Raw genomic sequence first — 27,774 nt, 5'->3', positions numbered from 1 at the left:
ATATATATATATATATATATATATATATATATATATATATATATATATATATATATATATATATTGATATATTAATGTAATAACAATATAATAACAAAATTTCACAGCATAAAACTATATATCGTAGAGTGTGAAATTTCCTCTCTATTTTATTTTTTAACTCATAACATTATCCGTTATTCTTCGCGCAGGAATATTCTCAAGCCAACAAGAACATAATAAAGACTCGACGCACTGGATATCGCGGAAATATTAAAAGCAAGCGGATGATGTAGACAATGTGCAACATCGCATCGTGTAATATAAAATATTGAATTTTACGTCGAATATAAATACTTAATACGGTCTCGTGCGCTTCGCTCGCGAAACATTCTCCACGCCGTCGGAATTTCTTAAATCGCGGGAATATCGATGGCCTACGTGTTACCGTTCGTAGGAATGCGGTATCAGAGAAATTCACGAGCGGATTTTCAGCCAGTTATTTATCGGCGCCGGTGACAAAGGGAAATGGAAAAGGCCGCGAGTGCGGGCAAAGGACGGGCTGTGTGACAAATCATTCGTTAAATTGTTCCGTTCGCTCGCTCCTATAATTATCGGTCGCAGTGAAAAAGTACGCGGGGGAGAGAGGGAGGAAGGGGAGAAAAAAGAAAATACGCACGTCGACAAATCAAAGCTGGAGCTCGCGATTAAAATTGTTAATTGACGGCGATCGCGCACGCACGCACGCCAGCTTGCGGTGTTCGATCCGGCCTTTTTATTGGCGCCGCAATTTCGGGCTTTAACTTTTCGCCATATATCGCTTCGTTTGTATCGACGCGTTAACGAGAGATGCGTTTCGCCCCCATTGTAATTATTTGAAACTAGCTTAAATTACCTCATATTGGCCAGGTTATCACAAATGGTGCGGTCCTGCAAATGCTTTAAAGCGCCGTGTGAACCGATTTTTCTTTTAAGCGCTTTGAGGCATTTGCAGCCTCTAATAGATCGTACTCAAAGTGTCAAGAGAATAAAATTAGAAGAAGGAATTGAGTTAATCTAGATTTTATTGATATAGTAATACTTTTGGCCATATTTTTTGCAGAATCCTAGATAGTAACTATAAAAAATTTAGTAAAAATTGGTCGAATAGTTTAGGAATTTATAGAGGACAGACAGGCAGATATTCTATTTTATATATATATATATATATATATATATATTTACGGAAAATGTAGGCTTTTCCATGAAACTTGTACACTTCACCCCTTCCTCTTGATTCCATCCCCTTGATACTTTGAATACGATGCATTAGACGCTGTAAACGCTTTAAAGCGCTTAAATAAAAGCCATGATCGGTCTACATACATATATTCGCTCGAGAGAGCGATCGTTTCCCGCGTGAAATATATCCATGGGCGATATAACGTGTGCGCGCCTGGAAAATCGCACAAATTCCGCACACACGATATATTCTCAGGTCGAAGGAAAGAAGAAAGGTTCATTAAGTATTCATTGACTAAGAATACCATCGTCATAACCGCCGCCACTGTGTGATTTTCCTCCGAAAGGAGGCCCACGTGCGGCCGAGTCGAGTGCATCGAGTGCAGAGGCGAGTGCACGTGCGCCGTTTCACAAGTAGAGACGAGAGGAGAGCTCGAGAAGGAGAAACGCGAGCGGAAAGAACGTCGTTGCTTTTTTAAAAGTGACGCCACTCCGTCGTTTAGACGCCTCGTTCTCTCGTCATCGTCGTTCTCCTCTCGTCGCGCTTGACTATTTTTCAGCTCTCTTTCCCTTTTCGAGCCCGAATTAGAAGCCACGAAGGCGCGACGCAGACAAACCTTCGTCGACGGTCGCGTTGGTCTTCTCTTTAAATCACTAGGCGAGTCGAGAATTACGTGGACTAAGAACGCGAATAAATTAATTCGACAGATTGGAAAACAAGCAAACAACAGCGGAAACTAATGTTTAAGGGTGTATTGTTCGAATTTATTTCGAATATGAATTTTGAAAAAATTAGCCAAACAAATTAGCAAAAAGATAACTAAAAAATAGTGACGAAAATCTTTATGTTTGTATACATGTACTTTAAAATTTCAAAATTATATATGCAAAGTTTCATTGTTTTTTAAAGACAAAAATTTAAAGAGGTCAGAAATATAATATAAAATCAAGTAAATAAACTATAAAAATATGATGTTAAAGTAAAAATATATAGTTACTCAACTATATTGCACATATATACTTTATGTGCTTAGGAAATGGAAATACTAACATATTTTTAATTTTTAGTAACTTTTCACATACTATTCGGACAATACATTCTTTATTGCCTCGTATTGGCCATTGTAATTTCCTAGTAGATGTTCAGTAAAACTTTATCACTCTTGAAATTGAATTAAAAATGATTTCCTTGATTGTAAGTGCTCTTGAAAGATATCGCGACGTACGATTTTCTTTGTTTGATTAATCAGCCAAACGATTAAATCTTAAGCATAGTTTCTGAGTGGAGAGAAATTTATATTTTGTTTGCACCATACAACAATATTACGTATGTAACACGATAATACGATATAATTGCAATGGCAGCTCACGACATCACAAGTCGGCGATTTCAAAACGAGAAGTCTTACGCGCCAACACTAAAACATACACGAGAGATCGAGACAATACTTTTCAAACGCGCCCGGTGCAAGTCTTGCAAGCGCGGTCGCACGCTCGGGAGAATTAATTACGAGACGATATTACAAGGCGACGACAAGTGAGTGGGAGCTCGGAAGTAATTAATAAACCTCTAACGAGGTCGGACGCGTTGCAGACGATAAGCAGAGCGATGCAGAATGCCCGATAAAAATTGCAGCAACGTTGCACGCAAGAATGAGCGCAGCCAAGCGTGGTGTCGCGCGCAGGAGCGGATGTAGAAAATTATCGAGACACGGCCAACAAGGCAATATTGAACAGTTTCACGAGAAAGTAAACGTTAGAATTATCATCGTTATCTTTCACACATTGCGTATTACTTTCAGAAAATCTTATCTTCAATGCGCATCTGGAAAAGAAGTAATGCAATTTTTAAGTAAGTAATGTTGTGCGAGATATTTGGAGTTTAAATTCATATACTCTCTGCCCTCCCTCCCTCTCTCTGTATTCTTATATCGTCGTTTGTTGCGAATATGTGCAGCGTGATGATGGAGACGTGCAAGTGCAAGATTGCACACTTTGTCGCTCCTGCGCTTTTAACGGCTCGCTTCGCGTGTAATGTAAGCGCGATAAGACAAACGTCTCGAGATTACACTGTCGCGCCGTCTCGGTGAGCCGCTCGTCGCTCGCGACGAACATTTAACACCTTAGCGCATCGTGCGCGCGCGATACGCAAAGAAAGAAAAAGATTACGTACACTCCCGCGGACCTCTGTAGAATTTCGCTACGCTTCTTCTTCTCATGGCGTGTAATTAAGAGTCGGCGTCTCTCGGACGACGCGACCGAGACGGCGAATTTCTTTTAATCTCACACGTCGCAAGTATCGCTGAGAAATTGTGAGTTAATCTAACAGATATTAGTCTTTTCGTGAATACAGTGGAATTAATTGAAGCTGAAGTAAACATTCTAGTTCATGTAACAATTAAAATAAGTACACACAGAAGAATATCATTCCATTGCCAAAAGAACCTAGTTTGTCTGCTTCTTTTTTAGCAATAATTATCTTCAACAAAGAATATTTCCTTAGTAATAATATTATCGAGATAATAATAGTAAAAAATAATAATAGTATTAAAATATACTTATTACGAATGTTAGAAAAGTTCATTTTACTCTAAAGAGGATTTTCATCTCTTTACAAGAATATTGTAAAATTTTGTCAAAGAAAAATCTGGTTTGACACTCTATGTAGTAAACAAATTAAATTTTGTTTTAAATATCCTGGATTGAAATGCTAAACTTAAAACTTATTATGATTCAGAATATATTTCAATTAAATTTTACACTGAAAAAAATATGAAAATTTATTCGTGGAATATAAAGTTTATTCACAGAAATAAACTACATTCCGCAAAAAAATGTTCAAATATTTTTTTCTCGGTTTATGATGAACTTATGATACATTTGTGCAGATATACACAAACTCATGGAAATATTTGTAAAAAACAAATAACATTTACTTAAATTAAACAGTATGTATTCTATATATTTTTTTTCTGTGTGTAAATGTATCACCTCTGATACATTTAATTGACGTAAAACAGATATGAAAAAAAAAAATTGTTTTTCCTGCGTTCACATAACCAGATTAATTTCATGTTTGCACTTGAGCCAAGCGGTCAAATGTCAAAGTTGGAATTTCGAACGCCCTAATTGATAGCGATCTTTCAATCTCTGTCCGCGTCCGTATTAACGATGAAATATCCCGTTACAAATGTGGAGACCTTCGGGAACGAATTGAATTTACGCCGCAGGATCGAAGGCAAATTACACGGGGGACATGTGCGAGCTTAGCGCGGTGACACGTGTAGCAATATCGCGGCGAAGACGCACGCATGGCTCGTTTTGGCAGATAGCCAGAATTATGCAATTCCACAACTACGTAGCTGCAGCACGCGGCGACACCAATTAATGATGTTCCATCGATTTCTCCCGCAACGGAATTTGCACTTTCGACCAATTACCGGCAGTTTTCGCATCTGCTCGCTTTGTAACTTGTTCGGTCACCGATGGAATTAATTTCTACGCATTCTCTTCATCCGCATAATTCTTCATTTCGAATCAATCACGATTCAAAATTCCAATCAGCCGCGCTGTTGCCATTTTCCGTCATGACACTGAGGGAAAAAAGGATTGATCTAGCTAAAATTACAGTTGCTTCTGGCCCCAAGCATATTTTTTGATTGTTTTAGCATGAAAATAGCAATATTCGTGTTATTCGTCCATATAAGGTTATCATCACCAACGTTATAATGAAATTTAATTACAAAAAAATAGACCGTAATTCATAATAATTATTTTTCTGTGATTGTAGTTGCAAGTATCAAAAATTTTTTCTCAGTTTACGACACATCGATTTCCAGTTTTTTCGAACGAATTTATTCGTGACTCGGTCATTACTAAACGAATGCATCGGGGGTCGCGATGTTAAGGTCGTGGGGATGCGTAGCGCAGATCGTGTTACCGTGTTTTGGGGATGTGTTTACTCCGACATTACTTCTGTCAATATCAGCGTGTATCCCCTTCTGACACGCCACGCATGTCATGGGATTACGTTTCAATATGCAACGAGTCCAAAGGCTGCTCCTCCGCGAGATAAAACGGCAGAAAGCCCTCGACTCGTCTTTCCGAACTCGATCTCGACGCGTTTACCGAAATAACATCGAGCACAAGCGATGTCTCTGCAACATTTATCTCACGCTCATTTCTGCCTACCTCGCTCGTTATTCCACACTCTGCCGTCGCGTTGCTCTCCCGATTTTTCGATCGCGATATCATCGCCGCGCGGGAATTAGTAGAATTAATTGATAGTTATGCCAATACACTCGCAAAGTGGAACAGACAACGTCGCATTGCAACTCGCAGTTGCAAGGACGCGGATGCTTCCTCTATCTCGACACCTCCCCGCATCTCCTCCCGCTTCAAAAGCACGGGCGCGACGTCGCTTCTTCCCGAGATATCGATTTACAATATCACAGCGCGCGAACGTCGCGAGATAGAGAAGACTGCGGTCAGAATTGTCTGTAATTCTCACACATGACACACGCACATGGGAGAAGGCGAGGAGGGATTACTATAGCCGACCGGTGGAAAACTCAGAGGCGAACTATAATTCAACTGTGGACGGACGACTGTCAGGCGTCGCGAAGGAGGCGACGGGCAAATGGGATTAAGGACTCCTCTTTGTGTTGCTTAACAAACTTCGTCCAACTCGCGCGACTCTCCTCGTCGCAGTCGCGTTAGCGAGTACGAAGTTGCCTCGGGAGATTTGCCCCCGCAGGCGGTAAGATTTTCGGGGGCGAGGGGAGAGAGGTCGCAGACGTCTTTCTGGATAGGAGCTCTCACTCATTTGCGAGTACTTAAAAGCATTTCGCTCGTTACGCGACTTTTCGGGACACCGAATGCGCGTGCAGCGCAATGAAATAAGATAATGCACGTGATACGCAAATATGTCGACGTGAGATCTTGTCATAGGACTATAATATAATGTATAAATATTAGCTCAAACTACATCCGGCATTATGTGCGCTCGAAATGATTACAAAGAGTCAAGGGGATGAAATGTTATATAAGAGTAAAATCTTGCAGGATTCAGAGGATTTAGCTAAGGATGAAATTATGTTTTTGATATTGCTTACAAAATAAAAGCTCTGTAGACTTTTGAACGTATTTCGTTTTGAAATACGTGCCTGCTTGGGCACCTCTAATAAATATCTTACGTTCTTGCTCTTACCACTCCGCCGCGAAAATGAATAACCCGTGACGCCGTACATTCGCGAGTACTCCAAACGAAACATCTGCAAATTAGCGCAAACGCTCGACAAACATGCTCATTACCGTAATTCCCGAGTATCCGGAGAATAATTATAAATTTAATTCCTAAATATCCGGCATAAATATTCGCGGACGTGACGCGTACATATTAAATGAATATTCGCAGCGGTAATTCGCGAATGTTCGATAAATGTGCACGGATGTAACGCTTAGAAATTCAATAAATATGCATGAACGTAATTCGCGAGTTCCGTGACGCTGAATCAACTTGCAGGACTTCACCGACGGCACCCGGGAGGAACGTGATCCTCGTATTTATCACACCCGCTCTACATCGCCGAGCGATTTCTCTCGCCCAACTTCGCTTTTCTTTCGCGGCGCGAACGACGCTGGACCGTATCGCGTGACCAAGTTTCCGCGAGTCCCAGCAACAATATCTCATCGCGTTGCATCACGCTCGGGGATAAATGAATCTTACTTTCGCGCGCACCAGATAACTTGGTCGGGCTCCTCGAGAGCCTTACGTAGCGGTAGCTGCTGCTGCACATTCGAACCTTGCCGTGAGTAGATTGTAGTAATCAACGCGAAGCCGGCTACATAATTCGCGTTAACTCGACTATTTATTCTGATACTCTATGAACGCGAAAATCATTTTCCGCCTCGAGAAGTATTCGCGCAGGATTTTACCAGAAAGAGTGTCGGAAAGAGTGTCAGAAAGAGCGTATAGAACGAGTATCAGTAAGAGTACTTGAAAATTTATTTATTGGATATAAAGTTCATTCGCAGAACTAAATTTTATTTCTCATAATAAACTTCAAAATAAATTAAATAAACTTTATATTCTATTTTCATTATATAAAATTTACCCACAGAAATTCCTACAAATTTCCTATAAATTTACTACAGAAATTCCTATAAATTTTCGAGTATTTTTTTCTCAGTGCAGAGATTCGGGAATGAAAATTCTAAACTCAAAATAAATTTTGCTTGAAAAGAATTCTCTTGTAACTAAGGGACTCGCCGCGAAGCGGCAGTGTGTAATTTTTACCCATTCCGAGCCACTGAATTGATGGCGCCGTTTTATTTTCATTTATGATATATCATGCGCATATTTTTCACGTCATATAACTCTTACGCGAGTCACCGTCACTCTCCACAGTTTCACTCAAATATATGCGACCCCGGAAGGTCAATGTCGTCGACAGGGCGCGCGCTCAGTCCCGGGAAAACTCGCAATTTTCATAATGCACAACGGCGGAAGAGTTATCGCGGAAAGACAGCCCTGCTCGACCCTTATTACCGAGTTTCTTTGTCGCGCACGAGAGAAGAGCGGAGGGAGATCTCGAGGGAGGCAGAGAGGAAGGACTCATTGTCGAGAGAGGATCCACGAATAATTTTGTCGGAGGTCCTGGCGATCGCGGCGGCCTTCTCTCCTCAAGAGGACGCACAGTAATCTCCATTGTGTCGAGTTTCGAAAGGCCGCCGCGGAAGAGACGAGTGCCACTCGAAGGCAGACTCGAAGAGCGAATAATCTTCTTCGCTGAGTCCGTCGGAGTGGCCTCGAGCTCATTAGCGCCAGCTAATGCATGCATTATACATGCCTAATTCATCGTCTTCCCACGTAACAAGATATAACGCATGGCTCAGCGAATCATATGCGAGACCCCATCCGCTCTACCTCATGATCGTAACGATTTTTAATTATCGGGAGCTTACAGAAATTTCTCGATTCGTCTATGACTTAATTGGCTCGAAAGACGAGTCGTTTTAGACATACACAAATATCTTCAAAATGGGATATCTCCATTTTCTATTTTAGTGGACAAACAGGACAGAGCTTTCGCATAACCTAATGCGATTCCACTGTTTCGTTAACGGCAAAGAGCAGCTCTCCCTCCGGTACTCCAAGATACAAAACAATTACTTGAGAGATAGCAGAACGTGATAGATAACAGCGGCAGGCACTTCAAGTGAACGTAATCGCAACATCTCGTTATTGTCGACACAAATAAAACATGGCTAAAACTCGTGAAATTTCTACAAGGCCCTGATATCATCAGACCGATACTTCGGCTTCGACTCGGCGACGAAATATTTGAAGGCTGAGACGAGATGAGCTGGGAGTGCAAAATCTCGTTACTCCCCTCGTGATTCGATTTGCCTTCGATAAAGCTCAACGGTGAAGCGATTAACGGAGCGGCCGCGATAAAGCAATAACGCGCTATAAACGCATCGATCTGCATCGCGCAAACAAACCTAGATGTAAAATGCAGTCGCGATTACGATTGCAAAAGTTGGATTTGCCTCGCGAGAGATGCTCGCACACAGCTCGCCTCGTCCACAGGTTGTCGATTCGATTCGCCGATGTGCATGGCGTCAGAGAGAGAGAAATATATATGTATACATGTGGATCGCGTCGCCCCGGACAGAGGTGGGTCGCGGGGGCGCAGAGCAACGTGTGGGGCTTATTTTCGTCCGGTTAAATCCGCACCAACGCCTCCGCCACGGCCCGCGACTTCCCGACCGCGCTGATCACGCATTTACACTATCGATCTCGTTCCCCGGCTCGGTCCCGGATAAACCCAGACGTCCGCTGCGATTTTAAAGGTCCCGGCTCTTCGCCTAAACAAATACTCGACGTTTCGGCACTCTACAAACGAGAGCGCCTCTTGGCTTTGTCTGGCTTCGCGAGTGGCCGTCTCGTCGCATGAAAATCGACCGATCGACTGATCGCTCAAAGAGCTTTTAATAGAGGAGCCTGTCGAGGATTGGATTGTTGTCGAGTCACGCATTGGAATTCGGTTTATTGAAATACTCCCTCGGGGTGAGTGCCGGGGGCGAGGCGAAATGTTCGGCTTTTTGGAAGAGGTGCCGAAATCAAAGTTTGGTTGGAGGAAAAGGATTTCCAAGGAAAAAACTGCCGGAAACTGGCCAGTTATTTTCTTTAGGTAGGACTTATTAGACAGTAACTGTTCGGGAATTGGGCGGGGAAATACTGGCTAATATATCTCTTGGTTAGTTGTTGACCGGAAACTAGGCAAGAGAAAATGACAATTAAAAATAAACTATCTCAATAATAAGTGAATTTGCACGTGAAAAGACCTACCTTATGAAATAACAGAACATAATATTTCACAATGTAGAAACAATCGAATGATGAAAACCATTTGACAAAATTTTGTAAAAAAAAAAAAGAAAATTTGGTTAGGAACTAGTCAAGAATTGGCTAGTTTTATTTGTCCAGTTATTGGCGAAGCAAGCCGATAAACAGAATTTCCGGTCAGTCACTAGCTGAAAGATCGCTCTTTCTACTCGAGGATGAACCGATTTCTAATGAAATATGAACCATTCAGAAATCCTGATGGATATTCCCACAGAATTCTGTTTAAGTTAGAAACTTGATAATTTAAATTGAATTCCGCTAACTTCAGCTGGAATCTTCGAATCGTTCTTAATTCACTAGAAATTGGTCAATCCAACCGAACTTACTTTTCTGTGTGCAAAAACGAGAAAGATAGGTCGTATAATCCCGTGTGAATATATAAATTAGGACCCGAGCTTTGCGTACTTTTTGCCAAACGACAAAGATTTACCGCGATTACTGGGCCGCGCGAATATTCGGCGCAGCCGTAATTCTTTAGCGAAATCTCGGCTGCGCGGATTTCCAGGTTTCTTCGAGAGCGAGAAGCTCAAATAAGCTTCCTCTTGCGCTTTGGCACTCGCGCGTGGATATTCCAGTCGAATGAGCTGTTTATAACTTCTAAAACCGCAACTACGACGTTCGTCCAATCGAGCCGCTTCTCTTTCTCTTTCTATCTCGAAGATATATATCTCTCTCTCGCTTTCTCGTGCAGAAACCGCGATATTGCGCGGATCGATCGTGCTCTTCCACACGCGCGAAGTCGTTCTCGCAAGCGGAAAAAACGTCGATCCCAGTCGACGACGATCGTACGAGATGGTCCGTCGCAAGCTGATCATCGCGCCCGTCTACATCACCGCATCACTTAAGGGCGCATTTGTATTCGACCGTCGATATTCCAGTCGGGGAAGTCGAGCTGCCGCGCGATAGCGCCGAGTGACTCCTTCGCTTTATACACTGACTCGCCGCCGCCGTTCGAGAGTGATAGCTCGTCGTTTAACATACGCCATTTAGGCTCACGCGAGCGAAGTGAGATATTTGTCCGCGTTTTCTCGAGCTCACGTCGGATTCGGCAATAACGGATTCGCGAGGAACGCGAGCGAGACGTGAGGGTGGCTGGGCGATAAGGGGACGCGTCGATAAGGATTTTCCCGGGAGAAGGCTCCCTCGTGAAGGCATCCGGCCGCGAAGAAATTTGAAATACCACAGCGAGAGTCCCCGCACACACGAATCTCTGATATAATCGGCTGAAAAATGCGTCCCCGAATAGAATCCGATCGAACGAGGAATCCCTCTTCCAGTCGCGGGGGTGAGAGAGCTCTTTTTTATGATATTGGCTAGGAATGGTCAGATTTATTCATAATGTGCGTACGAGGCGTCTGCTTACACGACTGTGTTTCTCTATTTTCATTTATTTCAGACTTCTCTTTTTATTTTAATTTTTAACAGTAACTCAAAGTTACACAGTAACAGTTTTTAACAGTAACTCAAAGTTACACACCCAATTTTTCTCTGACTGATTTTTCAAGAGTCCACGTAACTTATTTAAAGCATCAAAATTTGCTGTGTATAAAGGGATTTTTGGTTATGCTATGATTTTTATTTTTCCCAATATTTTCTATTTTTATTTATTCCAGAGGTTTCTTTTTTTATTTTTCTTTAATAGATTCTCAAAGTTACATGTCCAATTTCCCTCTGACTGATTTTTTAAGAATCTACATGTCTACATACAAATCTACACATACAATGTCTATGTAACTTTCTTGAAAGATCAATAATAAGGAAGAACTAAATGCACTTGGCGCGACACGTCGATGAAGGGTTAAGAGAGTTCCGTGCGGGGCAGCTGATCGGCGAACTTTTTTGCGGCGCGTAAAGCCGCCCCTTGAAATATCGCGCTGATAAAATTTCACGGTATAGCGAGTTCCGTGAAATTGAATTCGTTGCGATGAGAAAAGTTGAACGAAATCCCAGGTTTCGGACAGACGAAACTTTTGTCTTGCATTCCGCGACCGCGTTTGAGTTCGAGCATGCATAGCGTTCCCCACGTCCCCTGAGGAGAAGAGCGAGGGTAGCAGTAAATGATTTAGGGAGCGTGTTCGTAGATAGCGACATTTCCTACGGTGACTTTCCGAGTTCATTACACGATGGAATGGAGCGTGGAACACGCAATTGCCGGATTGTTCCGCGCGAACTGATCACAACAATGTCATTAGGATTCCGATCGAACGCCCGGCCGAAGGCAAGGCCGGGAAACCGAATTCGCTTCTTTGCGCGAGAAATATATAAATCGACCTACGTGCGAGAACCCAGAAAGTTTCGTTGAACAAACTTCTTTGCCCACTTACGCCATTTATTAATCATTCGACTTTTTACTTTTCAACGCCGCCAAAAAATTCCACTTTTATCTCGCGATAAAATTCATTAAAGACATAAAATAAAGCGCTTTAATATGCAAATGTTTTCTTATTGAAACAGCTTGAACAGGACAGATCTCAGTGACAAAGATCTGTGGAATAATCAATACTTTTCTTATACACAGAAAAATATATCCTACATTCGAATAAATGTTTTCAAACATTTTATAAGCTGTATATTCACAAACTTGTCTTAAGTTCATCGAATTTATTCAAAATACATTCTGAATCCTAATAAATTTAGTGTTTTAATCAAGAGAAAATATTAAATTAAAAATTCGGCTTACTTAGTATATACTACAATACTACATACATTGAGAGAAAAGATATCTGGAAAATAAAAAATATTTATTTGGTGGATACTAATAACGTATTTACTTAAGTCTAAATTCTTTTGTTTAAATAGAATAAACAGTTGCTTTTATGAAGAGTATTTACAGCGATTTAGAAAAATATATTTTCTTATTTAAAAGCAATTTATTCTCAATGTAAAAATATGTACATTAGTCCAAGTAAATAATATAATATCGAATATAAAAATTTCTTTTTTTTTTATATTTTTCTCTCAATGTAGAGTTAAATTAACTTCTTCTTTGCTAAAGTTTTTTATGATACTATTGTAAAGAGAATAAATTGTTTATAGCTATCTATATAGAAGGTAGCTATTTCAGAGAAGAAAAGTTAACCGTATAATCAGTTTTCTTAGCAATAAAATGAGATCTTTTTGTGCGCATACGGTGTGTCAGAGATTCTAGAGTTAATAAACGTTCGCGAGAAGAGTGAGTCGCTCTCATTAGACAAGCGTTTTTCGCGGAAGCTTACGTTGCAAAAAAATATACGTATTGCTATCAGAGGGACTGGCTATCGGCCAGCGAGCACGATCGAGCGCGATCGTCGTTCGGAGAATCGAATAAACCAATGCCTTTGATTCCAGCTGGTCGTCGTGTGCCAGCGCGTGGCGCAACTCTGACTGATCGTCGCAGTAGTAGTAGTAGTAGTAATAGTAGTAATAGTAGTGATAGTAGCAATAGTAGTACAGTCCATCAAAGCGCAAACGGCTTTTCACTCGATCGGCAGAATTTCGATTGCGGAAATGCCGGGATTCAAAGTATCTCCGGCGCATTTCGATCCAACGATTGAATTGCCTGAGGCCAATCGCGGCGAGCGTTTCGCGAGCGGCGTCGAATTGCCTTACGCGAGAAAATCGTAACTCCCGCTACGCGACTTGTTACTCCCGGTTGAACAGAGAGCCAGGCAGATTGAAAATCGCGCGCGATAAAAGCGCTCACGATAGGATTATGGGCCAAGTGCCCCGAGACAAAAACAAATGGAACTCGCGTAGCAAATTCAATTATTATTTATCGCGGCGCGAGATGCGGCGAAATGGAAGTAACGCGCGGCAGAAAATCGCGGTACACCAGGTCGAAACGCCGCGGAGATTGAGAGGGCAGAGTCGGAATGTCGCTTCCACATTATAACCGTGCAAATTCACCCGAGGAGAATTGAAGAGAATTAAATGAAACATTCCGAGATACTATACAGACTACTGTTTTACCTTAATGATGCAAACGCTACTCACCGCAGTTTTCTCACCACGTTGAAGAAGCCCAAAGGACCATTCATTTGAGAATTATTTAACATTGGATTATCTCACTCTTTTCTACTTGCATTTAATGTGTTTGATCTTAATTTCAATCGACAATGTATTAATTTTGTCTTACCTTTACAGTTAAGTATGTAATTAATATATCGTCTGTTGAAATTAAGATTAAAGATTGAATAAAAGGTAAAAGTCACTGGGATAATCGAATGTTAAGTAATTCTGAAACAAACTCTTTTTTAAGCCTCAAGAAGACGGCGGTAAGTAAGAATTTCTGCGTTAAAGGATGCATCGATAACCTTTTACCTTAGGATTCTTCATTGTCAACTTCGATAAAACGTTGGCAGGTTCAACGTAGAATTTTGACTGGAGATAGAGGTGAATTTATCGCGCAGAAAAGTAAATATTTCATCTACTGTTATCGTACAATTGTGATTAGTACGAATCGCAGGGGATTTCGGACTCGAACTTTGACTTAGAACTTATACACAACGCAGTCTATTCATCTCGCGTTTTCGGCTTTCCAGCGACAAGAGATCCCTTAGTCAAGTGTTACTCTTGCACGCAGAGAAAAGAGAACCATTCGACGAAGGAGATATGATGGACAAAGCGGTCAAGAAGAAGCGTTCCGTGACTAAGGCTTCACTCATGCGTGAGAAGAAGGTTCCACCATCCGCCCCCCCTCTCCCTGCATTTATATTCATCAATTGTGTATTCGCTCGTCCGCGCGTAACACCGATTTAACCCTGGAGCTCGAAAAGCGTCCGCTGGAAAAACCGGATCCCTCCCAGTCTTCCCCTCGGACGAGGCACCTGCGCGTCCAAGCGCGAACCGCCCCGTCTCAGGTGCAGAAGCCGATTAAAAAAGAAAAAACGCGAAAAAAAAGAGAGAAGAGAGGCAACCTCTGGCGAGGGATTCCCTTCGCGTGCATCCTCCGATCACCACATTCCAAAAAGCGATCGAATGTGAAAACCTTGAGATGCGTGAATTCGTCGACACGCCTACTATGGCTTGTATTTCGAAGCAGATCGAAAGAGATCCGCGCGAAATGCAGACCATTAATCTACACGGATTCTAAATTTCAAGCTGCTGCACGGTAGAGGAGATTTCACTACATTTAATCGTGGTTTATTAGAAATAAATTCGTTGCTGTAACTAAAAATCTGCTGCTGCAACTGTTTCTAGCTTGAAATCTAACATTGATTTCATGGCTAAATATATGTTTACCGGCTGGCAATTGTACTTTTAGCAATTGTCCATATACTGTATGTGTGTGTGTGAGAGAAAAAATATCTAAAATATAAAAGATATTTTTTGATGGGTATTGATAGTATATTTGTTTGTAAAATACTAATATAAAATATTTTTCTAATAAAATGATACATATTTTCCTTAGCGTTTCGTGCAATCAATTGTTTAAAGACCAATTTTTTCAATCTCTTGGTAAACTAACAGTTAAATTATATGCCTGTCTTCGTCTAATTTAATGTAAGGAAAAACAAAGACAAACATATGATTTAACTGTTAATTAACTTACCAAGAGGTTAAAAAAATTGAGAAATTTAAATTAAGTATTGGTTTGATTCTTAAGTTCGTGCGAATTTTTAAACTGCATTGAAATGCATTTTGTTCTTGTTAAAAACGATTTCTTGAACATCTTTTCTCTCAGTGTATGTTATAACGAGATTCAGTTTTCGCGCACAGATTTCTGCTGCCGCAGTTTTTTCTTTCAGGACATTATAATTCGTCAGTTTGTCAATAATTCAAAGTAATTTAAAAGTACGAGAGACAACATTTTATGCTGAAGACTATCGAACACCCGCCGTCGACGAATGATTTAAAATCGACAATCGTTCTCGATTTGCGGAGGATAATTATTAATCGAGTTCATTATTTCTTTGTAAATCCCCTCATGCGAAGAACGCGCGTATTCTTGGAGCGCGGGACAAACAGGCGTATTATCTCGCGGGCGTACCGATTACCGTCGCTTATTATCTCCGAAACGCGTTAAGAGCCATTAATAAGAATTAAGAGCGACGCGCGGGTTGCGAGCGATTAAGGGAATCAGCAACGGGGTCGGCTCCGAAGGGGGCGACGCCACCGAGACGACGACGACGGCGGCGGCGCGTTCGTTTTGTTACGCTTCTCGGTTTTCCTCTGCTGCACAGCAACGGTGGCAGCAACGGCGACAGCGGCACCGGTAGCACGCTCGTGAATTTAAATGAAACATTAATCAGGATACGTCAGGGGAAATGGCAAGAGGCGTCCCCGGCGCCGAAATTTGTAGCGTCACCCTCTCTCTTTCGGGGACTAATTTAAATCAGCCACCCCGCCGCACACCGCCGCCATTGTCGGCGCAAAAAACAATGGGACAATCCGCTCGTCGGCTGGGCGAGTGCTCTTTCTCCTTCTCACCCTCTCTTCCTCTTTCTGTCGCTGATATTTTGATTGTTATTGCAAATACGCCGGGAGCCGCGCGACAAATTGATAAGCAGCCGGCACAATGGCGGCTCTTGTGCCCAGCATCGCCGCGATGGAATTCTTCCTGGAATGCTAAATAAGCGCGACTGCCGCTATCGGCGGCGCATTTATCGCGGTAGCTGCGCGCGCGCGTAATTTTATTTGCGCCGCGTGAGAAATTCGGAGGAATTTGTGCGCGGAAGAAGAAGTCAGTTGCAGCAGCAAGAATCTCTATGTGATTGATAAATCTCGTAGTAACATGGGTACCTAAAGTGTAGCTACCACAATGGATATATTTAGTCAAACTAGGAAAAAAAATATTTGAAAATTTACTTGTGGGAGATAAAATTTATTTCTGCGAAACTTTATTTTACAGAAATCAACTTTATATTCCATAGATAAATTTTCAAGTATTTTTTCTCGGCGTATCTGAGAAATAATAAAATATATTCATTCGATAGGTACTGATAATACATATTTATTTATTCAAATATTCTTCAAATAAGAAAATATACACTTTCGTAAAATCTCACACTGAAAAAAACGATTTATTTATAGAATATAAAGTTTATTCATAGAAAAATATTTCGCAAAAATAAACTGTAAATTTCACAATATTTTCCAAAAAAATAAATAAATGCCAAAATATTTTTTCCTCAATGTAGCTTTTCATGAAAGCAATTGTTAATTCTACTTAAATAAAAGAATTTATATTTAATTAAATATTATTATACCATCGCATATTTTTTTACTTTTTAGATTTTTCTCTTACAGTGTATAAAACTAATGCGATAGCAAAAGATCTAGTTACAATAACCAATTATTCGTTACAGCAACAAATATGTTTTCCGCAAACCATAATATAACCATAATAAAGCTGTGGCAATAAGATCTTCTTTCTCCGTGCAATTATCGTGCAAGTTCGTCAGGACATCGAAAAAAATAATATCCCTCTGCCGGGATTTCTGCCTGATAATTGCATTTCTGCCGTTCACAATAAATATCCACACGGGATATTTAATCGAGCAACCCGATATTGCAAATATCAAGCAAATTCCGCATAATGTATGAATTTCACACACGAGAGCAGATGTCGATGTATTAACATTAATATCCAAACATTTCGCAATCGCGGACAATTTCGCGCCGCTAACCGCGGCCTGTTTAAACACCCCGTCGAGTGGCTTTTCGGAGAATCGTTTGTCAGAAATTTAAATACGCCGTTGAGCGGCGCCCGTGATAAAAGCGCGGTCTCGGTGACGCGGAATAAATCGCGACGACTGAATGATACATCATTCGAGAGGGATAAATATTCGCTCAGGAGCGCGCGACGTTGCGACAGAAAAGAAACCCTAACGACGATGTGCAGAGAGTGCGGTACGGAGGGCGCGATATGGAGTAAGCGCTTTGCGACGAAATCCGATGCACAATAGTGAATCGCGCGTCGATGGATGCCCTTTCGTATACCGTGCGATATCGCGCAGCACCGGAGGACTCACCATTAGCATCGCGACGCCACGAAGTCTCGTCTCCCATCGATACCAATCCAGCCGAGTCGGGTATCGATCTCGCGCGCGCGCAACGCTAATTGCTAATCTTCCGGCTCGTCGATTGCAAACGAGCGAGATGCAGCTGCTGGCTCAGCATAAGACGGTGGCCGCAGATATCGATGTGTCGCAATCTGATGCTCCTCAAATCTCTTTTTCTCCTCTAGATTATACGATACTCATTTGCCGAACTGACTGCGTAATCAATTCATGATTGATTAACTCGGCCTCGAGATATAACGTTGAATTGATTGTCGTGAAATGCAACAATAATAATGAGAAATGAATAATGAATCGACAATGCGTAATTTTTAACGACAGAGGTATCAATTTTCTTTCCTTCTTACCTTCTCTCTTCAGGACTGAAGAGAGGACTGCATGCGTCATCATAATCAAAAACTAACAATACCAATATGTCCTACGCAAAAATCGCATATAATCACACACGGATAAAATATTTTTCGTTTTAAAAATCACGTCAAAATTGTATTTTTTTTTCGCAAAGTTTTCTAACTGGACTGTACTGAAATTGTGTAAATTAAATAATATATAAATGAAATATAAATACAATATATATAAATTTAATAATATGATTAAATAAATATAAATTACTGTAGAAGTAGTAAATTTGACGTTTTACCAAATATACGGTATAAAAACATTTTATTTTGCAGTAAAAAGTCAAACGTGCGCATAACATTTCATTTATTTATTTATTTCATTAAACGAGAATATATTCTTCTTTGATACAGAAAAGAAAAACACAGAGAAAAATAAAACATTATTAAAAATAAATATATAATAACTTCGGTCATAATTCTGTATGGCTTGAACTACCAAAGTTTCGTTGTAATTTTTATAACGATATTTTCTCCGTGTAACTTTAATTCCCTATTGGATGAAATGGTCTCTCTTCTAATTTCTTTTTAACGATTAGTTTGATTATAATCGTAGAAAGAACGGAATGTGAGTTTTCTCTCCTAAATATTAAATATTGATTACTGTAAATTCCTGTTATTGTTTATGTCTCTATCAATTTGTGAACTCAGAAGCATCTGAGTTCACTAAAGCAATTTTATGCACGTTTATCATTCATTGCACACAAAATTAGTTCATGATCCAACGCTATACATTGTTTATGTTTACTTTGCATTTCAGATCATATTGTACTCCAATTTTTGTATTACACTACATGTATCTGAAGAGATCTCATTCGTTGAGTTTAATAAAATTATCTATCTTTTCCACAATTCATTGTGAAACGCCACGATGACGTTTTTCACGGCGATTTTGCCGTGGGTAACGAAAATGCTGCTGGCAACGTTTTCAGAACGAAATTGCGGTTTTTTACGAGGAAATTCTATCTGCCACTCGTTGTGGTGAAATATCACGCAAAGTGTAATTTAGGACGAGTGATCAAAAACACGGTAATCGTGTCCGACCACTTTGTCGCAGTTATATGAAATATTTGACCCAATGGCTTGAATAAATCTATCTATCTTTCCTGCGACTTATTGTTTGTGTCTTCTACCAGCTTGTAAGGTCAGAAGCGCTTGAGCTCATCAGAGCAATTGTATGCACGTTTATCATTTATTGCAGGCCAAATTAGTTCTCCACATTATCCACGTCTAATTTGCATTTCAGGTTACATTGTACTCAAATCTCTATATGACATTACCTCTACCACAATTCATTGTGCGCCACGATGACGCTTTTCACGACTTGCTGCGGGCCACAAAAACGCTGCTGGCAGCGTTTCCGCAACGAAATTTGCGGCTTTTTCCGGGGAAATTCTATCTGCCCCTCGTTGGGAAGAAATATTACATCGAGTGTAATTTGGAATAAGAGATCAAAAACACGGTAATCGCGTCCAATCGCTATGTCGCAATTATATGAAATATTTATGTCACCTCCGGCCGATACGGTGTTTTGTATGTCTATACTTTGCGCATCGAACCGGCAAAGATCAATTGCCGATGCTAACTACAATATCGATCGCGTTAATGGACGAACCGGCGAGTCGCATAATCGAGCATAATTGCGTAATGACCAACGACTTATTACGATTCATTACAGCCTGTCGCTGTCACTGGCTTATATTCTCGTAAATTAAGCGTCGCGACGTTCGACGGCACCGATTCTCATGTGCGACACGTTCCCGCCGGGCCATTAAACCGCATAACAAGTAGTCCACTGAGAGCAAAAAAGGCGGTCCTTCGTGCTATATAAGGCGACGATCTTCAAGGTAGCCCGCGATCGATCGATCGATCGACACGCTAAAAAGAAAATTAAAAAACCAGCGTGCTTTCCATACGATCAACGACGCACAAAAATATCTCATAAAAGTGTCCCATCTCATTGCAATATCACTCTATCTGCTAATTTATTCTCACTCTTTTTCTCTCTCTCTCTCTCTCTCTCTCTCTCTGGCACACATGACACACGTATGAAAAATCGCAATTTCGCCACGTTGGAATAAATTTAATTAAATCACAACGCGCGATTCCAACGGCTCGCTCGCTGAAAACTTGCGGTCAACGCCACGATCTATTTAATAACGCCTCACGACACATTGTTCTCCCATCTTACACGCCGTTATTCCGCCGGCGCATTCAAAATTCGCCGTTACTTAGTTCTCTTATTACACGCCCGTTCTTCTTTCCGATCTTTTTCGCCGCAATATCGTCGGGGTTGCATCTCGGGCTTGTATCTCGGGAATAAACGCGGTTTCATTACGGGAATATTGCAAGCGGCATTTTCGTTGCCTCTCCGGGGGGGAGAACGCCGTGAAAAGCGTCATCGCGCCGCATAGCGAGTAGCGGAAAGGTAGGGGGATGGCAGGGGGAGAAAAGAAAATCGAGACTTATCGCTAACGCTCCGCTGACGTCGCGCGCGCGATATTTTCTCAGCGCGGAAAACGCCGCGGATATGAAAAATAAAACGTGCGACGGCGATAAAACGACGGGAAACGAGGAGCGCTGAAGAAATTCGAATGCACGAAGAATGCGAGCGCGCAGAGAGAAAGAGAATTTTTAAAGAGAGGGAGAGAGAGAGAGAGAGGATAAGAACGTGGCGGCGGTGCTCGAAAGTTTTTACGGCTTCTCTCGCCGACGTATTATCTCGTTTTCGAGCGCGAAACTTCACATTGTGCGATTTTCTCAGCAACGCAGAAAAGAGAAAGAGAGGCAGTGCTCATGAGTCGCGAAAAGTCGATGTTTACGTAGGATTCTAGAAAATGCGGGGGAAAGTTCGTCCCTGTGCGGCGAATTTTTAATTCGGGTCCGGATGACAACGGGGCCGAACTTCGAAACTCGTTGCGACAGCGCGTGGAATATTAATTACGAGACTGTTAATTACGACGATGCACGTACTATTGAAAAATTTAAAGGTCGCAAAAAACCGGTTCTCATTAGCATCCAAAGCAGAAGCTCGCTTCAAATTGATAGGAAAAAAAAGGAAAAAAAAAAGGGAGAAAATGAAAATAGGAAAAGGATTCTCGGGTGTTGTTATTTAGGTGGAACTCTGCTTATGTCCGGAGATTACATCGCAGGAAAAACGTTTTGTGCGCGTGCGAGGGCTGAAGAGTACTACGTGCGAGTACACAGACGCAATGCGGAGGAACGGCGTGGCGTGCGTGCCTGGCTGCCGCATTAAGGATACGCCGAGGGGTGGCTTTTCGTACGGTAAATCGCGACAGCTCAGCACTATAAAGAAGCGAGGAAAGGAGGGGCCGGCTTCGAGAGAAACGGAGCAAGTCCGAGGGGTGGGCGAGCGACGGTGAGGTCTGAGACGCGACATGCCTCGCCTCGGTACTCGTGTCTCTTCGCCTTGTAGGAATTTCAGAGGACTTTTCCTGTTGACTCCTCGTTTCCCCTGTGTCTGTCTCTCTCTCTCTCTCTCTCTCTCTCTCTTTCTCTCTCTCTCTCTCTCTCTCTCTCTCTCTGCTCTGCTCTTCTCACCCTTTCTCTTCCTTTTCCAACGATCCTTTCTCGAGGCTGTCTCCATTTTTCTCGCGGTACTCGATACAGCTGCATCTCGCCGAATGCTCACTGAATTTCAGTCTCTATACGTCTCGCGTCCATTTCTCTTCTCGCTGAACTAACAAGTATTTGTTGGAAAACGCGATACAACGCAAGAGACTAGTACACAGGGTGTAACCAGGCGAAGGCGCACTAGTCTACGAGATATCCGACAGAGAGAAGACGCGATTTTGAGCGAGCAAGTCTCGGCGAAAAGAAGAGAAAACGCTCGTAAACGCTCCGTCCGCTGGAAACCACTTCAAAAAGTTACTGCGACAGAAATTGGCTGTGGTCGGCATTCCGCGTTGCAAGAATTAATATACGCGGACGGATTTTTTCAGTCTTCCCGTAAAATTTCGCGGAATTGCAATTTCGCTTAAATAGCTGAAACGTCTAGTGCAATATCTCGCGCGACATTCGCGTCGTCACGAGAGCCCCGAGACGCGGGCGAAGATGAAGCAATCGCCTCCCTTTCGTCATCCCTTCGTCGCCTCCCCGTCAACCCTCTCGCACATGTTCTACCTGCGAATTATCCGCCTTCCTCGAAATGAAACTCCATTCTCACTCTTTCGCGCTCTCACGACTATTGTCTCGACGGTCGACCAATCGGAATCGTCAGGATCAGATCCTTTCCGATGGCACCACGTGCTACCGTGACGGTGCGACGTGGCCTCCCTCCCTCCTTGTCGGCGAAACGGACTTACGGTGGATAAGAGACGGAAAACACCTTCACTGAGTACGAGACTCGAGGAAGATTTGTTTTTATCTCATGCCCCGGGAAACGTCGAGTAAGGTTTCCGCTCTGGGGAAAGAAGAGCAGAGCGCGGAGGAGAGAAAGAAGGGAAGAAAAATTGCACCGTCCCGCACCGGATAATCGCCGCGGATCGCGGAAGGATGTGTATTGCTCCGGAGAAACGCTACTCGTACTCCGATACTATGTGAAAAGAGTCAGGTGCCGTCGCGCGTTTCCCTCTCCCCCCCTTCTGCTCCCCCCACGAGGAAGTAGCAGACGTTGGTGTACGCTTTAGAGGAACGCGAGAACCCTGTCTTCGAATAAAACGTTCTTTACTCGGGGAGCAAGGGACGCATTTTTGCGCCCATCAACGCGCGAACCTCGTCTCACGAGAGGAATGCGCGTCGCTTCTTTGCGCGCAGAGCAGACGATGCTCCGAAATGCTCTCTCTTCGAGCCTTTTAAACCCTCATGAAACGAGAGAATTTCCTAAAACGATATCAATGAGATAATGCCGAAGTCACCCACTCGAAAAACTAATTTACGTGAATTTTGTGTTTTTCTTTCTTACACGATTTATTAGAACAACAAATTTACCAGAAATTTCCGAAGATCTTTCGACGTTCCGAGATGTTCCTCTTCGAGTCTTTTAATCGAGAGGCTTTCTCAAAAGGATTAATGAAGTATAACATCAAAGTCACCGAGAAACAAACTAATTCCCGTGAATTCTGTTTTTTTTTATACAGGATTTGTCAGAACAAACGCTACAATTTATCAGAAATTACTGAAGATCTTCAGACGCTCTGAGACGCCTCTCCTCGAGTCTTTTAAGCTAGAAAACTTCCTCAAAGGAATCAATTAGATAACGTCGAAGTAACCCTCTCTCGAGAAACAATAATCCGCGTGAATTCTGTATTGATTTTATTTATCATCGACACGATTTGTCGGAACAGCAAACGCCACAATTTGCCAGAGCAATATTCGAAGATCTCCCGACGTTGTTACGTTGCTCGTTTCAATAATGACGAGGAAAATTGCGTTGGCTCGAGCCATTTGCCCGAAAACCTGCATTCAACAGCACCCTTGCGAAGCGCCGATCATTCTTGCCCTCGTCCTTATCGTTGCGAAGCAACGGAAGCGCCCACGATTGTGCCCGTCGATCGGCGAAGGTATCGACACCTCCGATAAAACAATCGTAAATAGGCTGCCTAGGAACTTCCACGTCGAGTTCCTTCCAAGAGCTTTCCCGGCTACTTCCGGAGCCGACGATCACGCGCCCTTTATGGTCACTGAACGAATCCCATCGTGAATCCCCCTCCCCCGAACCTTCTCTCTTTCCGCTCTCGAGAGGACTCTCGAAGACGGCCTCGAATCCCTCGGGGGATAACCTTCCGCCCACTCGATCCTGAAGGAACCCTCCGCAGGATATCTCTCTTTCGTTCTCCGTCGAAAGATTTTCTTCGCAGGATTAAATCGTAAAGGTTTTTAATTAGTTACGTATCCGCCGACCGATCAGCTCGGACAGGAGAGAGCGTTTGAAAGAAACAGAAAGAAAAGGAAGAAAAACCGGAGATTTTCGCGAACGAGACGGGGTAGAACGCGTCTGGAAGGCCGAATACGAATACGCCGCCTTAAAGTATTCTATTACTTAGAGCTGGGAAATTTTTTATTATCTCTGGCTTAAGGACCGTTTAGGATCGGTATTTCGTAAGGATGGTTTCAAATGGAAGTTGCTGAGCTCAGTTATTAACGACCTTTAGAAGACGCAATAATGCAACTATGATTTGGATATTCTAATAACGCGGTCTCTATTATGTAATTTAGATCATTAAAAACAAGAAAGAGAGAGAAAAAGCATAAAGCAATAATTGCGCATTCGGCGATTTCATAAGTTCTAAATCCCTTTAACTATTTTCTAAATGCCCGACGCAAGAGATAGTACCTTACTTAGAAACAATCTCCTAATATCTCACTTAGAAACAATTTCCTAATATCTAACCGCGCCCGAGAACTACGTTAATACGCAAAATTAATAACGTTGAGATGTTTCAACTATAACACAATTCTGTGCAAGTCCATATACTCTATATAATAACGTTTAAATATACGCTCCAATTACAATAAGAATTTTACTTCTATAATAAAGATTACTATAAAAATATTTTTGTAAAGAAGGAATAGTTTGACATTCTGCAACGATCGACTATCTCTTCATTTCATGTTTCCAACGAAACGTAGTGGAATTCTAGTAGCGAGATAGACCTTACTGACAGCCTATTCCTGCGCTTCTAGAAAAATTATTATAGTATAATCGAAAAGGATTGATATGAGAGAGAGAGAGAGAGAGAAAAAAAAAGAAAGAAATTGTTGAGTTGTGTGATAGGTAATGTCGAATTTCTCAGGTAAAAAATGAATTTATATTTTTATGTCGTTACAATTTGATGAGACAATATATGTACCGATTCTCAATCTGTCATCCTTAGCACCCATTGTTTCATAAAGTTACAACGGTACGTTAAGGTATAATCGTTTCATTTTTTCTAAATATCCGAAATTAGCTATTACACAATCCAATATGTAATATTCTTTCCGTGCATAGCACTCTATCCCTCGATATCCCTGACCTGATCGACCGACGCCACTGCGAGGTGAGAAATTTTCCCCGCAAGACACGCAACGACGGAGATTTCATCGTTCTCGCGCGGTTCTCAGTGAGAACGCGGCGCACGTCCGAAACAATATTCTTAAAAGGCCACGGGCGTCGATCGCCACGCAACTTCTTCGTCCCCGTTTACGGCAGCGCCGCAGTGCAGTGCTGTAATTCACGCGTGTTCCGCTCTTAAAGGCGCCGCACCCCCGCCGCGCCCGCGAGCGTGAGGTATGGAAGTCGAAGTTCGGGGTAGCGGCGATTAAACGGCCGCACTTCGCAGCCACCCCATTTCCTTTCGCGCGACAACCCTCGTCCTCTCGAAACAAACAAACGGTATACTGTGTGCGCTCGCATCGACCTCGCTCGACCCCGAGCCGAGAAAAACCTCCTCCCTCCTTCGATCTTCCGCGCTTAAGACACGGCAGGGGGAGGGAGGGAAGTCTCGCCCTCGAGTCGGATCATTAAACTCGGATATTACGGCGTTTCATTTGTGGGCGTTGTCGAATTGTGACGGCTGGGGAAACCGCGCGAAACACCGTAATCGCTCGTGAGAACGTTTGCTGTCGCCTCGCAAGATTGTCCGAGTTGTGTTTCACTCGGCAAATGTTCCGAATAGTGGTTCTGTATGTTAACTTGCGTTAGATTAGATTGCAGTTCGGAGTGCAAAATCGAGTTCCCCATTAATTTGCACGCTCCAAGCGCAATTTATCGAGGAGCACTAACGTCCCGTTTCGTATTGAAGTAACGTCATGTTTCAGTATTGATTTCTCTGACGATGTATCCGGGAGTATGTTGAAAACATTTGGTGCACGGGAAAAAAATGTTTGGTACTGGTGAAATATGAACTGACCAGAAATTTCTGGTCGAAATCAACAAAATTCTGTTAAAGTTAACCAGAAATCTTGTTGGCCTGAGCAGAATTCTAGTAACTTCGACCGACGATTTATCCGGGAGAATGTTGAAAACATTTGGTGCACGGGAAAAAAATGTTTGGTTGGATTAAGGTACTGGTGAAATATGAACTGATCAGAAATTTCTGGTCGAAATCAACAAAATTCTGTTAAAGTTAACCAGAAATCTTGTTGGCCTGAGCAGAATTCTAGTAACTTCGACCGACGATTTATCCGGGAGAATGTTGAAAACATTTGGTGCACGGGAAAAAAATGTTTGGTTGGATTAAGGTACTGGTGAAATATGAACTGATCAGAAATTTCTGGTCGAAATCAACAAAATTCTGTTAAAGTTAACCAGAAATCTTGTTGGCCTGAATAGAATTCTAGTAACTTCGATCGGAATATTTCTGGTTCGTTCATGCTTCATCCAGAAATCTGGCTAATCCAAGCAGAAACTTTTCTTCCCATGCATGAATAAAAATTCCACCTGGCAGTTTCCGCGTTCGCCGAATGACGAACGCGCACGCAATTGCACGTAATCACGTTACGCGCGCATGAATTCCCCCAAGTTCCCGGGCGTGACGAAGAGAAGAGGCTATCTTAAACTTTCCAACAGACTATCCGGCCGCCGGAAGCGCGCTGTAACGAGGTTACACACGCGTTACACCGCTATGCGCGTTTCCGCCGTGTATTCCGCCGTGCTTTGCCGTCGCGGTCGGCGAAAGTCGCGAATACCGTCAGCATTTCGAAGAGCATGGAGATGCATTCGTCCGCTTATTTTCTCGTCGAGCTTTTCCGCGCGAGGTCACGAGCCACGTAATAGCCACGAGAAGCAGCGGCGGCAGCAGCGGAGGAAGAAGGAGGAAGAGAGTCTCTTTTAGAAATTGCCGGGAGAAATTCGCGGAGGAATTACGAGGAGACTTACGTCGACCGATGCGCCGACCTGCGCGCTCTGAATCGTATCGACGACAGAAATCTCTTGCCTCGAATTACGACCGATCACACGGACGAGATACGCTCTCTCACGGGGAAAGTAGACAAATAGTCTCGGATTAGCGACGCTGACGCGTATATCAACTCGCTCTATACGTAATAACGGTAAATAATGGCGAATGGAGATCCGCGGTGTGCACGGAACTCGGCGTACGCAGCATGGCAAGTCTCATACGTGATGACGTTAATGATGGATTGTGGTGTTCTTGAGAATTAATCGTCGCTGTGCGCGATGGTGATATTTCGCGATGAGGATAACGAGTGCAGCAGCGCGTACGTATACATGTGTGTATGTGTATGTATTTTATATATATATATATATATATATATATATATATATATATATATATATATATATATATATAGCGCGATTTCATGGATTACGCAATACTTTACGCGCCATGTATTATCTCGCGTAAACTAAAACGAAGTTCCGGTGTGGAAACGCAGCAAGGGAAGCGAGAAGAGAGAGACTTGTGTAAGGAAGCAATGATCGCTTATGATGATGAAACCTAAAGCGCATTCTACAATAAGCTATTAGTCATAAGTCGCAAGCAAATTGACCAATCACAGTCGACTATTTTAAAAAATAATCGACTGTGGTTGGTCAACTTGCCTATGACTTATGACTGATAGCTTATTGTAGAAACGTGCCGAAACGTTCGAGCTGAAATCTTAAGTCGTCCGCAGATTCTTCGATTTTGATTTTCGCGTGTGTTGCTATTTCGCTAAGTTAACATTCTCCAAAATATTCAATACACCTCGAATATGTATATCAAAAAGAAAATATCCGGATTCCGAGGATTCGGAATTTCTCGGTTTTTCGATCTCGAGACAGACGGACAGTCGGGCGAAATTGAAAAAATCGGGATTC

General features: G+C 42.3%; 1 protein-coding gene across 5 annotated transcripts in view; it reads right to left on the bottom strand.

Moving 5' to 3' along the window:
- Positions 1-27,774, bottom strand: part of LOC116843689 — a 123,005-nt gene that overhangs the window by 50,607 nt on the left and 44,624 nt on the right. The window lies entirely within an intron of this gene.

The sequence above is a fragment of the Odontomachus brunneus genome, unplaced genomic scaffold, assembly GCF_010583005.1.
Source record: "Odontomachus brunneus isolate Ranch 3 - 2012 unplaced genomic scaffold, Obru_v1 Obru_scaffold_035, whole genome shotgun sequence".
Taxonomy (NCBI): Eukaryota; Metazoa; Arthropoda; class Insecta; order Hymenoptera; family Formicidae; genus Odontomachus; species Odontomachus brunneus.
Note: the sequence above shows the minus strand (reverse complement) of the source record. Positions and strands in the feature narration are given on the sequence as shown.